Raw genomic sequence first — 13578 nt, forward strand, 5'->3', positions numbered from 1 at the left:
TCCTGACAGTACAGTGCACGATCCTGGCTTTTGTCCTGGTTCTCAAATGCCACCAGGCCTCTGCATCCCAATCTCAGGCTGGTCTTGATTTTGCCAGCCCTTCTGTGACTGCTCATCAGCCTGAACAGAAGCTTCCAGACCGTCTGATCACCATGCTAAGCTTATTTTAGCTCAGCTTCTCTATCCAGGTACCTCCCCGTGCCAGACCTTCATTATGGCTCCGGTCCCACACTGGGTAAATTGAGAACATCTCCAAGAACGGTGGTTTTCAACCCTGGCTACACATCAGGTTTCCCTGGGAGCTGTTTGCTTGCTCGTGCTTTCCTAATAATATGGATGCCGGGCCTCCATCCTGCACTCATCACAAGAGGCGGAATTAAGAACCACTGCACGGCAGTATTACAGCTTCCTGCAGCTATGTGCGGAAAAATGGGCATGGCTTTATTTCTCTGCATGTGTCTATGAGCAGCTCCCCAACATACACACACGAGAAGTGGAGGAATTAGTACGGTGTTTTTTTTTTTTTTTTTTTAATTTTTATTTACTTTGAGAGACATATGCAGAGCAAGCAGGGGAGAGGCAGAGAGAGAGGAAGACAGAACACCAAGCGTGATCTGTGCTGTCAGCACAGAGCCCGATGCGGGGCTCAAACTCAGGAACCGTGAGATCATGTCCTGAGCTGAAATCAAGAGTAGGACGCTTAACCGACTGGGCCCCCAGGCGCCCCTAGTATGCTGATTTCCTATCTGTGTCCCTCTCTCCTTCTTCCACTCTTCAACCGGGCTAGTGGGTGGGATGGGCTTCCCCCTTTGCAAAAGCAGGGCCTTGCTCTAAATTATACCCCCACTTCCCACATCTACAGGGAGCCTATCAAAACCTGTAGTTCCCAGGTCATCATGTCACCTGACGTGGAGGCCACAGGCCCAGAGGCTGCACTGAAGCCATAGACATGAATGGTGCCGCCTGGTTGGAACGCGCAGAGGGAGGGAGGAGGCCCCAGGTCTGAGTCCTGGGAATCCCCATTTCTTGGCTGGGTGGAGGCCGAGCCCCTAAAGATCCTGGGAAAGGACGGCTGGACAGCCTCACTTCTTACTCTGCTCCTCAAATGTCCATGAAAATGCCCGCGGCAAACACGTGCGAGCGTCCGGCTGTGACTCTGTCAGGACGGGAGCAGCAGAGCCGACACTCCAGAAGCAAATCCTGCCTTTGCTCATGGTCAGTGATCTCAGGAAAGCGAGCCTCTTTCTGCTACATTTACCAACCATAAACCGTGGGTGCAGTGCACGGACTCGACTCACAGCGCTCTTGGGAACGTTAACGGCATCTATCTTTGGAAGTTGGTTGCGAGAGGCAAATTGCAAACATCATGGGAGAGTATGCTACAGAAATAAAAACAAATACAAACCGGACAGCGCTTTTTCCCCCCTTAACAACATAAAATACGAAGCAAAAAATATATTCAGAGGGTTTCTGTGAGCACAAGGTACCATGATGATTTACAATTCTAGTACCGAGGTTAAGAAAAGAAATTAAGAGGCATGAGCCAAGTATCAAGAATATGTGTAAATAATGGAAACCACAAGGATTTCAGTAATTACATGTCAACACCTAATGAAAATATACCCTGGATGAATGTTAATTTAAGTACTGGAAAAGTAGAAGTGGGGCCACAGAATTGATGTGCTTCACTACACTGTTACAAAAAAGCAGTTATCTTCTAAAAATTAAGCAAAAATATCACTTTATTCTCCTTTATAATAAAAGGGAAAATGAACTTTAATATTAGTGTTCACAGAATGGTGAAAGTAAGCTTAATAACATTTAAACGTTACCTTATGAATGTTTCTATACACTGAAAAACCCAATTTTTTCCTAAAGTGAAAGAAGAAATATGTGGTCACCTTTGGATTTGAGCTAATTTCCTAAAATCTGAAGTACATGAAAAACAAACAAAACTAAAATTTGAATGAAAAGAACCTTCAGGGATGAAGAACTCAGTAACTGAAATTAAAAGTACACTGGAGGGAATTAAGTGGAGGGAAGTAAAGTGGAAGAAGAACGGATCATCAACTTGCAGGACAGAGAAATGGAAAGCAACCAAGCTGAACAGGAGAGAGAAAAAATAGTAACAAATGAAAACAGACTAAGGGAAGGGAGCATTCTATTACAAGGATCCCAGAAAGAGGAGAAAGAGACATGGAGGCAGAATTTTTATTTAAAGAAATAATAGCTGAAAAGTTCCCAATTCTGGGGAAGGACATAGACATCCAGATTCAAGAGGCACAGAGAACTCCCATCAAAATCTACCCAAGGGAGTTCATACTAAGACGTAAGTAATTAAAACGGAAAGTAGTAGTGACAGAGATTTCCCAAGCAGCAAGTGAAAAGAAAGCAGATACCTACAAGGGAAACTCTGTAAGGTTATCAGCTAATTTTTGATCAGAAACTGCAGGCCAGAAAAGAATAGGATATATTCAAAGTGCAAAAAGAAAACAAAAACAAAACAAAACCCTGCAACCAAGAATAATCTACCCAGCAAGGTATCACTCAGAATAGAAGGATCAAGGTTTCCCAGACAAAAGTTAAAGGAATTCATCACCACCAAACCAGGCCTAGGAGAAATGTTAAAGGGGACTCTTTGCGTGGAAAGGAAAAACCACAGGATATAAGTACAAAGTATAAGTAATTTTTACATCCAAAAAAATAAATTGATAGAAAGTATGACACTACATACCTAAAATGGGGGGAGGGGAGGAAGTAAAAACTAAGTGCTTTTAGAATGGGTCCATTCTAAATGAGTCCAACTTAAAACGGAGCGCTATATGTATGTTATATACAAACCTAATGGTAACCACAAATCAAAAAATTAGTATAAGATATGCAAAAAATAAAAAGAAATCCAAGTATATCACTAAAGAAAGCCAGAAAAATGTGAGAGAAAAGAGTAAAAGAAAGGGACAGAGAGGAGCTATAAAAACTGTAAATAAGTAACAGATGGCAATAAATGGGTATCTGTCAATAATTGCTTCCAAAGTAAATGGACTAAACCCTCCAATGAAAAGACATAGGGAATTTGTATGAAAGCACACAACACCCCAAAAGTTATCTTGAAAAGAGAGAGAAAGGAGGTTATCACAATCTCAGCTTTCAAGATAGAGCACAAAACTGTGGTAATCCAAACAGCAGGCTCCTGGCCCAAAGACAGACACAGGGGTCAACAAAACACAGAAAAGACCCAGAAATAAACCCACATTATGCGTGAGTTAATCTCTGACAAAGAGGCAAGAATACCCAGTAGGAAAAAGTCTCTTCAAAAATGGTGCTGGGAAAACTGGACAGTAACATGAAGAATGAAACCAGACCAGTGTCTTACATCACACACAAAAATACACTCAAAATGGATTAAGAACCCAAATGTGAGAGTTGAGTCCATAAAAATCCCAGAATAGAGCCCAGACCCTAGTGTCTCTGACCTTGGCCATAGCAACAGTTTTCCAGATAGGTCTCCTGAAGCGAGGGGGGAAAAAATGCAAAACTAAACAATCGGGACTACGTGAAAATAAAAAACTTCAGGGGCTATTTCCTCCATCCCTTCTGAAGTACTCTCCCCACTCCTAACATATTTTTGAAGGGAGTACAGTTACCGTGATGACCACTGAGTAACGTATGGAATCACTGTATTGTGCACCTGAAGTTAATATAGAACACTGTATGATAACTATGCTGGAATTTAGTTTTTGGTTCTTTTTAATATTTATTTATTGTTCAGAAGAGACAAAGACAGAGTGTGAGAAGGGGAGGAGCAGAGAGTGAGAGGGAGACACAGAATCCAAAGCAGGCTCCAGGCTCTGAACTGTCAGCAAAGAGCCCAACATGGGGCTCGAACCCACAGACTGTGAGATCAGGACCTGAACTGAAGTTGGAGGCTTAACCGACTGAGCCATCCAGGCGCCCCAAATTTTCAATTTTTAATTAAAATTGTATTAAATAAACAAAATTTGTAGTATATGTATGCAAAGTTAAAGAAAAATTAGATTTCAGAATTACAAAGAGTCTTTGAAGACCCTTAAATTGATGGTCCATATGGAGTGTTTTCTACATTTATAGTTGCTTTTTGAGATATGAATCTGAGGCTACTCAAAGGACTACATTTTACTTTTTTTTAATGTTTTATTTACTTTTCAGAGAGAGAGAGACAGCGTGAGCAGGGGAGAGTCAGAGAGAGAAAGGGATACACAGAATCTGAAGACAGCTCCTGCCTCTGAGCTGGCTGTCAGCACAGAGCCGGACACGGGGCTCGAACCCACGAACCGTGAGATCATGACCTGAGCTGAAGTCAGATGCTTAGCTGACTGAGCCACCCAGGTGCCCCAGGACTACACTATAAAAAACTTACTTTCTTACTATAGCACTCAAAAGTATGTTAAGGGTGGGATCATGTACCCCAAGGTGAAGAGAGAGAATAAGGTACTGGAAATAAAGCCTGGTGCTTAAAATGACAAGTCACAGCTAACTGGCTTCCATGAGAAATTTACAAACGCAAAACTACTATCAGGCCTGTACATGAGGAGGCAGACTTCCCTAGGCCATGGATGTTGTTGCAGTGACCCTGAACTTGCCATCTTACCTACTGAGAGAATGGATTTTGTGTTTTCATTATTTTAAATATAGCTGACCACAGGGATCTAGGAAAGTTCACCAGAACTTTGTGGAAGGGGGGGGTTCCCCAAGGGAGAATTGCATCAGTCCATATAATTCAACAAATACTACCCATATTTTATTAGCTCCTGCTCTGAAGCACGTATCCTGAAAACTCAAGCCATAATAGGAAATCTTGAAGTTACATCTGTCTTTTACATGTCAGGCTGGGTCCTTTCAAAATTTCACTTTGACTTCCATTTCAGATTTTTTAAAATAATTTTTTAATGTTTATTTATTTTTGAGAGACAGAGAATGAGTGGTGGAAGAGCAGAGAGAGGGGGAGACACAGAATCCGAAGCAGGTTCCAGGCTCTGACTGTCAGCACAGAGCCTAATGTGGGGCTCGAACCTACTAACCGTGAGATCATGACTTGAGCCAAAGCTGGACTCTGAACTGACCAAGCCACCCAGGCGCTCCTATTTCAGACTGCTGATCCATTTTACTTGTTCATTTTGTAGTTTTCCAAACAGAGAATGCATCTGTATAGCTGGGGATGTCACTTTTATCCTAGAAACATGTGAAGCTGTTGTAAAGAATGTTTTTGAAAGTCTGTGAATTGTGTATTTACTTACGGTTTTAAAATGAAATGCGAGATGTTTAGTGAACACTCAATGCCAACTACACTTTTTCAAAATGCTTGAAAATTAGAGATGAAAAACATTTGGATTTACTTCCTATTCTGCAAAATGTTTTTGGTAAAAGGGCATTGCCGTTTTTGTCATTGCTGTCAAAAACAAACATTTGCTAGTACCTATTTCTTTAACTCCAGGTGTAAGGTAAGATTTTGCTTAGGGTGCCCGGGTGGCTCAGTCATTTAGGCGCCCAACTTTCGTTCAGGTCATGATCTCACTATTCCTGGTTTTGAGCCCCATCGGGCTCTGTGCTGACAGCTCAGAGCCTGGAGCCTGCTTCAGATTCTGTGTCTCCCTCTCTCTCTGCTCCTCCCCTGCTTCCACTCTCTCTCTCTCTTAAAAATAAACATTAAGATCTTGCTACAACTCTGAGTACCACAGCTTTCTACAGGGAAATTTATCACAGGAAACATTCCCATCCATTTATACTGGCTTGATGACCAACACACCAAATACCCCATGTAACTACAAAAAAAAAAAAAAAAGCCAAGCAGTACTATAGCTAATTCAGTGCCTAATGACATTTATGCCAAGTAATATTTACTGTACATTTAAATATAATTAATATTGCAACTAACTTTTGAAGGCATCAAACATCACAGCTGTGTTCCTATTTCTTTGGGAAACTAATCCCATGATGGTTATGTATCGTGCAGTTTTATACAGCTAAGGAGTAAACAGATTTTTTCCTGTTTCATACAGGTCACAGCTGCCCTTTTCCTTGTGTTTAACTGAACAGGTATTTATCGGACACTACAGCGGATATGCTGACTGAGACTGCCAGGTCTCCTCCCACGGAGGCCTGCGGGCAAGTCCAGACTGGGCAACGCCTGGGTCTACTTGCCCATTTCTTGCACGGCATGCCCCTGCTCGGTCATGGGCCCACATCCCGGCGCAGATAACCCTGCTGTTTGGAAGTTCCCATCACACCACGTCACTCTGACGAAACACCTACACTAGCACCAATCTTCGCTAACCATAAACACAAAGAGCATTTTCACTGTAGCCAGGAAAAGCAAACGTAGCACGCCACGTTTTGCAGCCAGAGGCAGTGACATCCCGAGGGGAGGAAGCGTCACAGGCAAGGGCAGCATGCCAAGCCCTTCCCAGAACTACAGCCAGCACCCCAGCACCACCCCACCACAGCTCTCAAGTGTGTCTGGGGGCATCTGTGCTGCATCTTCACCTATTCTGTGCATCTGTTGGAAGATGTGTCCTAAGGTATCAGGTTTTTTAGCTCTGGGAATGGACAAAATTTTTTTCTATATAAATTAATGGCAACTGCTTTTTTGCCTCACATCATTTGGCTAATAGACTTCATAGGGACACTGTACCTTCAGATACCGGGAAATCTGTAGTCAAATTTGCTGCTCACAATGACTGTTCCAGGGATATGCATGTGATAAAAACAGAATCTTTTTCTAAGTCTAAAAGGCAGACAGTGAAGGCAGAGCCTTCCCACTGATAGGCTAAGAGGATGTGGGGCCAGCAGCCTCTTGGGGATACTCTGCCTGCAGAATGAAACAAAATGAAAACCAAGTGCTTGATCCAGCCATACCTGCAGGCAGCACTGCCTCCTCTAAACTTCTAGATTTTTTTTAACCAGCAATTCTCTTCCTGCTTAAACCAGTTAGATTATCTGAAACACACCATCTAAAGACTCCCAAGTCTTATAAATAGTTACTAGTTTTGAGTTGTCTGGTAGACACCGGCAAAAACCAGGAAGCATAAGATAGTCTTTCCTAGAAATGAACTCTGAACACAGAGAGTGCAAAAACCACATCTCAACCTAAATAAAAACTCATAAATGCTATGGCAACACCTCAGGGACCAACAAAGAGGTAGGTATGCCAAATACTGACACAAGGTTGCTAATAATGATCCAAAACGATATAATGAGGCAGCAGTGCCTGATTTAGGCCTTGAAGAATAAATAGGGCTTAGGAGAAAAGGAAAAATGTGCAAGGACATTCCAGCGAGGAAAAACAAAACAAAAAAACAGTAAACTAAATGCAGAAAGTGTACCTTTTTTTCCCCCTAATGCCTAGCCCAGTCCTTGTCATATATTAAACACCAAATAAAGTTTATTCAAAGAGAAAGGAAAGGCATAAAGATAAATGATTACATAAATCATTTCTTTGAGTTAAGACCTTGGTCAGTAACAAGATAGCCTTTAACATTGCTCCTGATGGAAATTATGTTCTTTTCACCATAACCTACTTTGTGACATGGCTTCCAGGAAAAGTAGCAATCAGAAAGAGTAACCTCTGTAATTGATACGTGGAGAAAGGGTAGCTGTAACGAACTGTTAGGCTTGCTTTTTATTTTTCTTTTCCAGATATAAACAAGTTCTCTAAATGCCATGAATATATAGGTCACATTAAGGACTTTTACCGTTTTCCATTAAAATTATAAATGTTTAAATACAAACACCAATTACAAACTCTGACCAGAGAAAGAACTGAAGGAAGAAACAAGGTTCTGAACCCTTTCGTGGCCAAACAGCACAGTGCTCAGCACCTAATGAGAGCTTCCTATTTTATTCATTCACTTTTGCACGTGTGCTGCCAAAGCGGGCACTTATTAATTTGTTTTTGTAACAGTGAAGGAAAGACAGACCTGTGTACAGGGCGTGTTTTGGGATGAGAGGGATCTGGGCTGATAATCTCTGTGTCTGTGTGGATGTGGGAAAACTGTTTTCATTCTAAATTTTCACCCATATTTCTTCCCTTTCATCATTGTTGTAAAAGTTATATGAGACAGTGCTTATGAAGGACCCACGGGTCAAAGGAGGTCATGAAGTGAAGTAATTATTAGTAATGAGATCCCGGTAAATGCGAGTCGGTGCTCAGGAAAGAAGGCATTTTGCAAAAACAAAAGAGATTGAAATCCTTATTTTGTCCCCACGAAATGAGGTAATTAGGTAATTGGATGTTTTAGCAATTAGGGTGCTTCTTTTGATAACGGCAGCAGTAATGGCTAAATACAGAGGTCCACATGAAAATACAGCATTTTGGTAAATGTAACGAAGCTGAAGGCACGAACGTGGGCATTCTGTTTATCACTCAACAATTTCACTTGTTTGACGCTGACGTTATTTCCCTAATAATCTCCTCCACTGTGAGGAAACCACGTGAAGGACCCCAAGAAGGGTGCACAAACTGTGGACCACGGCTGTGGGCAAGTCAAGGGTAGAGCTGTTCTGCAAGAATGTTTATGGGGCAGCAAACATTGGGTTTTTAAAATTATTTGTAACTTGGGGCACCTGGGTGGCTCAGTCGGTTGAGCACCGACTTTAGCTCAGGTTCTGATTTCGAGGTGTCTGTGTTGAAGCCCACTTCGAATCCTCTGTCCCCCCTCTGTGCCCCTCCCCTGCTTGTGGTCTCCCAAATTTTTTTTTTCTTTTAATTAGGACTCTGTAATGCATTCGGTGCCCCAACTCCCCTACTTCCGTATCAAAGACTGAAATCTCTTTGCTACAAAATGTATTCTTTTTTTTTTTTTTAATTTTTTTTTTGAATGTTTTATTTATTTCTAGGAGTGAGAGAGACAGCGTGAGCAGGGTAGGGTCAGAGAGAGAGGGAGTCACAGACTGAAACAGGCTCCAGGCTCCGAGCTGGCAGTCAGCACAGAGCCCGACGCGGGGCCCGAACCCACGAACCGCGAGATCATGACCTGAGCGAAAGTCGGACGCTTAACCGACTAAGCCACCCAGGCGCCCCTACAAAATGTATTCTTAAGTATGCAGATGTTCAAATGTCTCCTGCTCTATCTTATGCTTACGCAGATTATCAAGAACTAGTGCTGTAGAAACAGAGAATCTTTATTTGTCAATGCAAATGTATAATACATTGGGAATGTGTTAAATGAGAATGAAGCTTAAAAAATTTTAATTTTTTTTTTAACGTTTATTCATTTTTGAGAGAATGAGTGGGGGAGAGACAGAGAGGAAGACACAGAATTCAAAGCAGGCTCCAGGCTCTGAGCTGTCAGCACAGGGCCACAAACTGTGAGATCATGACCTGAGCCGAAGTCGAATGCTTAACCAACTGAACCACCCAGGCGGCCCCCCCAAATTTTTTTAATAAAATGCAGCTTATAAATAAATGTTACATTTTAAAAATGTCTGTCATAGAAACAACCCGATATTTAATTTCTATGCCAGGTTTAGAAGACCTATAGATTATATGTTGTAGATGCATCCAATCATAAATTACATTTAACAATTTAACAACCTACAATTCAAAGTAGGTTGTCTACTTTGAATTGTTTTCTTATGGTGTCAAAGAAAGGCCTTTTGTTAAGTATACAAGAAAGACTATGTGTATATTACACATGTAATTTGTATGTTTTTTGAAACAATGTTCTCCCATTGAGAAAGGATTCACCCAGGGGCGCCTGGGTGGCTTAGTCGGTTAAGCGTCCGACTTTCGCTTAGGTCATGATCTCACGGTTCGTGGGTTCGAGCCCCGCGTCGGGCTCTGTGCTGACTGCCAGCTCAGAGCCTGGAGCCTGTTTCAATCTGTGACTCCCTCTCTCTCTGACCCTCCCCTGCTCACACTGTCTCCTCTCTCTCTCTCTCTCTCTCTCTCTCTCCTAGAAATAAATAAAACATTAAAAAAAAAAAAAAAGAAAGGATTCACCCAGTGTTCGTTCAAGGCATTGGTTCTTCCAGCAAGTTTGTAGTAAAGAGAAAACAGATGCAACGGAAGAAGTAGGGCAATTAGTGACACTGCCTAGCTTGCAAAACTTAGAAACTGAGTTCTAAGAACCTTAAGGCATTCATCGAAGCCTTCCCGTGCTTCGTTAGCGAGAGCGGTCCCTGGGAACGGATGCAGCCTCCCTCCCTGGGTTCAGACGGGACCTTCTGCCCCGTGACTGCTAAGGTGCCTTTCTCAGAATCCTGCCGCGAGCTTCCCACGGGGGGCATGCCCACATCATCGACCGTTATGACCTGACGCCAACAGTGTGGCCACCCTGCCCTGAAATCAGGAACCGTGTGCAAGGTTCTGGCAAGAGGTGACGGGTGAGCAGTCACCAAAAAGCAGAGAGGCCAAGGCTGTCGCCAGGTAATGACGGCAAGCCCCAGAGGCATTAACACGCGGTAAGGTGCGAGAAGGGGAAATGACATCACACTATGCAGAGAGCGTGGGGACTAGGCCTGGGGATTCCTCGAGCTTGCACCCATGGGTTCACAAGGCGTATATGCACAGGAAGCCTCAGGATGAAAGCATCCAAGGTTAGGCAAACAAGATTAGGTGTTCAGGGCGGAAGCCCCCCCCCAACTTAGTATTATCGCAGAAAGCTGCTTTCCCAGCAAGGAAGGCCCACAACAGGTACACAGAGCTATAGACGCCGGCAGGGGGAAGCAGAGCTAATCAGGAAAAGAACGGTGCCTCACTGGCCCCGAGGTGGCGTGCTGTGTCCTGTGCCCTAGGCTGGCTAAGAGAAACATTCGGAAACAACCACGTGCCCCACACTAAGTACTGACCCTCACACCCTGGGTCCTCAAAACCTCCTTTCTCTCATGCCCATGACTTCATGTTCACGGATTCATGGTCTTCTGTGCACATGCATCACGCCTGTAAGTGCCCGGACCCTAACAAAATCGAGCAAGGAGCCTTCCTCGGGGCTCTGGTCTCCTCCCGGACATTAGCCTCCCTTGCATTTTAATCCTGCGTCCGCGCCCTTGCTGGACAAGAGAGAACTCCAGACCCTGTGACAGCAGGGTAGACTCGAAGAAGACAATCGGCTCAGAAATACCGAGATGGCGCCCTGTCCCGGGGGGCAGAGATGTGACAAGTACCCCTCACTCTGTCCCTTCCTCCCTCTCCACCGCACAGTCGATAAAATGCCGTGGGAGGCCACTGGGCCCAGAGGATGGACAGGCCGGTCTCCACACGTGGCTTTCCCGCCAGCTGCGCATCCGAGCGCAGGGTTCCCTTCTCTGCAGCCCGGCGCTCACAGGCAGAGCACCTGTGCGGCTCAGTGCCAGCGTGGGGCTGGTCTCCGTAATTACAAGTCACCCGCCTCCCTGCCCGCACCAGCCACATCCCGGATGAGGAAGAACTCCGTTCTGCTCAACGGCCTCAGCCCCGACCCGCACAGCATCTGTCACACAACGTGTGCTTAATAAATGTTTCATGAACAAACCAGTTCCAAACTAAATGAGCAAGGAAGACAGAGAAGCAGAAACGAGCAAATGAATTAGTGGGGGGGGGGGGGGGGAAGTTCTTAAACGGCAATTAAGTTACTATTTAATCACAAGAGCAACTGCCTTAAATCCAACATCCCAAAACACATATTTACTGATGACACAGCAAGAATTAATGGGCTGGAGTGGATGAATCTGATCTTCTTCCTTATCTTGGGGGGGGCTAATTTTTTTTTTTTTTAAGTTTACTTATTCATATGGCATGTGAGACAGAATCCCAAGCAGGCTCCGCGCTGTCAGCACAGAGCCGAGTGCAGGGCTCGAACTCGCGAACCATCCGATCATGACCTGAGCCAGGGTCAAGAATCAGACACTTAACGGACTGAGCCACTCAGGTGCCCATGGGAGCCGAACCTGTGAATCAGGTGCATGTGAATACGGCATGGGGGGGAAGGCCAGAAGGAGGGGCTAATTTTTAAGACTTTAAAACGTTAAGAATTCAGTTTTACAGCTGCTCAGACACGTCCGCCCTGACAGTTGCATGCAGTCGAATCCCACTCACCAGCAGTCGTGGAAATAGCGTGGGAGCTCACCTTTCCTCCAGGCAAGGGCTCCGCGGTCGTGCTGTTCCACCCGGCTGCCCAGTGACCAGTGTTGACCACCTCCTGAAGCCGCCTGCGGGCACTGCTCAAACGCAGGAAAGAGCTGCCGCGTCACCACCGCCCCAGCCTCCGGCTGTGCAGCTTTGTGCCTCCTGAATCTTCCAACGCAACATCACCTGTAGCCACGTCACCCAGCAGCTACACTGCGGCTTCACAAACTTCCGGGTGCAGAGCAAATTCGGGGGGTGGATACGGAGCACGGGGTTCTGTTAAAATGCAGATTCTGCTTTAGGACACCTGTTAGGAGGCCTGCGATTCTTCCTCCATAGGACGCCTCCTGCAGGACGCCCTCCGGGAGTACCACCTCCACCACAGAAGGAAGAGCTTGTCCACCCCTATTTCCTCAGCATGAGGTTCACATTCCCTTCGCGAAACCGCAACGGGAACGAAACACTCCCCCCGTAGCGGGGTTGCGCTAGGCTTAGACTTTCTTCAGGACCAACGAGCGCGAAAACCAAAAGTCCTTTGGCATCACATCCGGGGCTCTGGCTTAGGGCTAGCGTTGTGGGCTCAGGTCCCGGCAGCCCGAGGGACGAGGAAAAAAGAACCCAACGCGAAGCCCGTTTGGGGAGCCCCGTTCACCCCCTCTTCCGGGCCAAGCCCCTCGCACATAGATTCTCCTACACGTGCACCCGTCGGGGGCAATGTGTCCTTCGACAGAGGAGACCGGGGAGCTGGCGGACAGGGATGCCAGCGGGCTTGGCCCCCATTTAAAGCTGTCTCTCGAGCCTCTCCGGAGCCACCAAACGACAGTGAGGCCGACTGACGAAGGCCGGGGCGGGAGGGGCACGAGCTTTACGGCGGAGCACCCGCAGGTAAGTCACCTGAGCAGCTCAGGGAGGTGGCGCGACCTGCGCAGGGTCACGAAGCCCAGGGAGCCTGAGGGGGGTGCCCGCGCCCGAAGCCACAGTGAGGCCTTTCCCATAATGCCCAGGGGGGAAGTAGAGGCAGGTGCTGAGAAGCGGCGAGGCACCAGGCCACACGCCTCACGTGGACCCAGCCCTTTGGGCCCGCCCCGAGAGGGCGGGGGCGGGGCAGAGGAAAGCCACTTCCGGGGGACAGCCGCGAAGAGGGCCAAGCTCTTCCGGTGCGCAGCGACGGAGGGTCGTTCAGGGTCAGTGAAGTCGCAAGCGAGGGGGTCAGCTAAAAAGCGCAGAGGGACTCCAACGCATCAGTAGGTATGGAAGACAGCAGGACTCGGGACGAAAGTGTTGCCCCTTACGCCCGGGTCAAGCGTCCCTGCGCGCCGCCATCTTGAGTGCCGTGGTTTACATGGAGTGGGCGGGGCCGCGGGGAGAATGCCTGCGTCACAATGCCGCGCGCATAGGCCCGCCCCAAACCCGTCGCGAGACCTTCCTGGGCAGGCGCGCCGCGAGCGTGGGCCAGCCCTGATAGGCGGGGCCTCGTTGAGTGACGGCCCGGCCCCGCC

General features: G+C 46.3%; 1 long non-coding RNA gene across 1 annotated transcript in view; it reads right to left on the reverse strand.

Moving 5' to 3' along the window:
- The window catches only part of LOC120235979, a 139835-nt gene extending 127388 nt beyond the window's left edge, over window positions 1–12447 (reverse strand). The window contains exon 1 of the long non-coding RNA XR_005529558.1: window positions 12081–12447. This is a non-coding gene — a long non-coding RNA (uncharacterized LOC120235979). The remainder of the gene's footprint in view (window positions 1–12080) is intronic.
- Between the last annotated feature and the right edge of the window lie 1131 nt (window positions 12448–13578).

The sequence above is a fragment of the Hyaena hyaena genome, unplaced genomic scaffold (assembly GCF_003009895.1).
Source record: "Hyaena hyaena isolate Hyena2069 unplaced genomic scaffold, ASM300989v1 scaffold_142, whole genome shotgun sequence".
NCBI classification, from domain to species: Eukaryota; Metazoa; Chordata; class Mammalia; order Carnivora; family Hyaenidae; genus Hyaena; species Hyaena hyaena.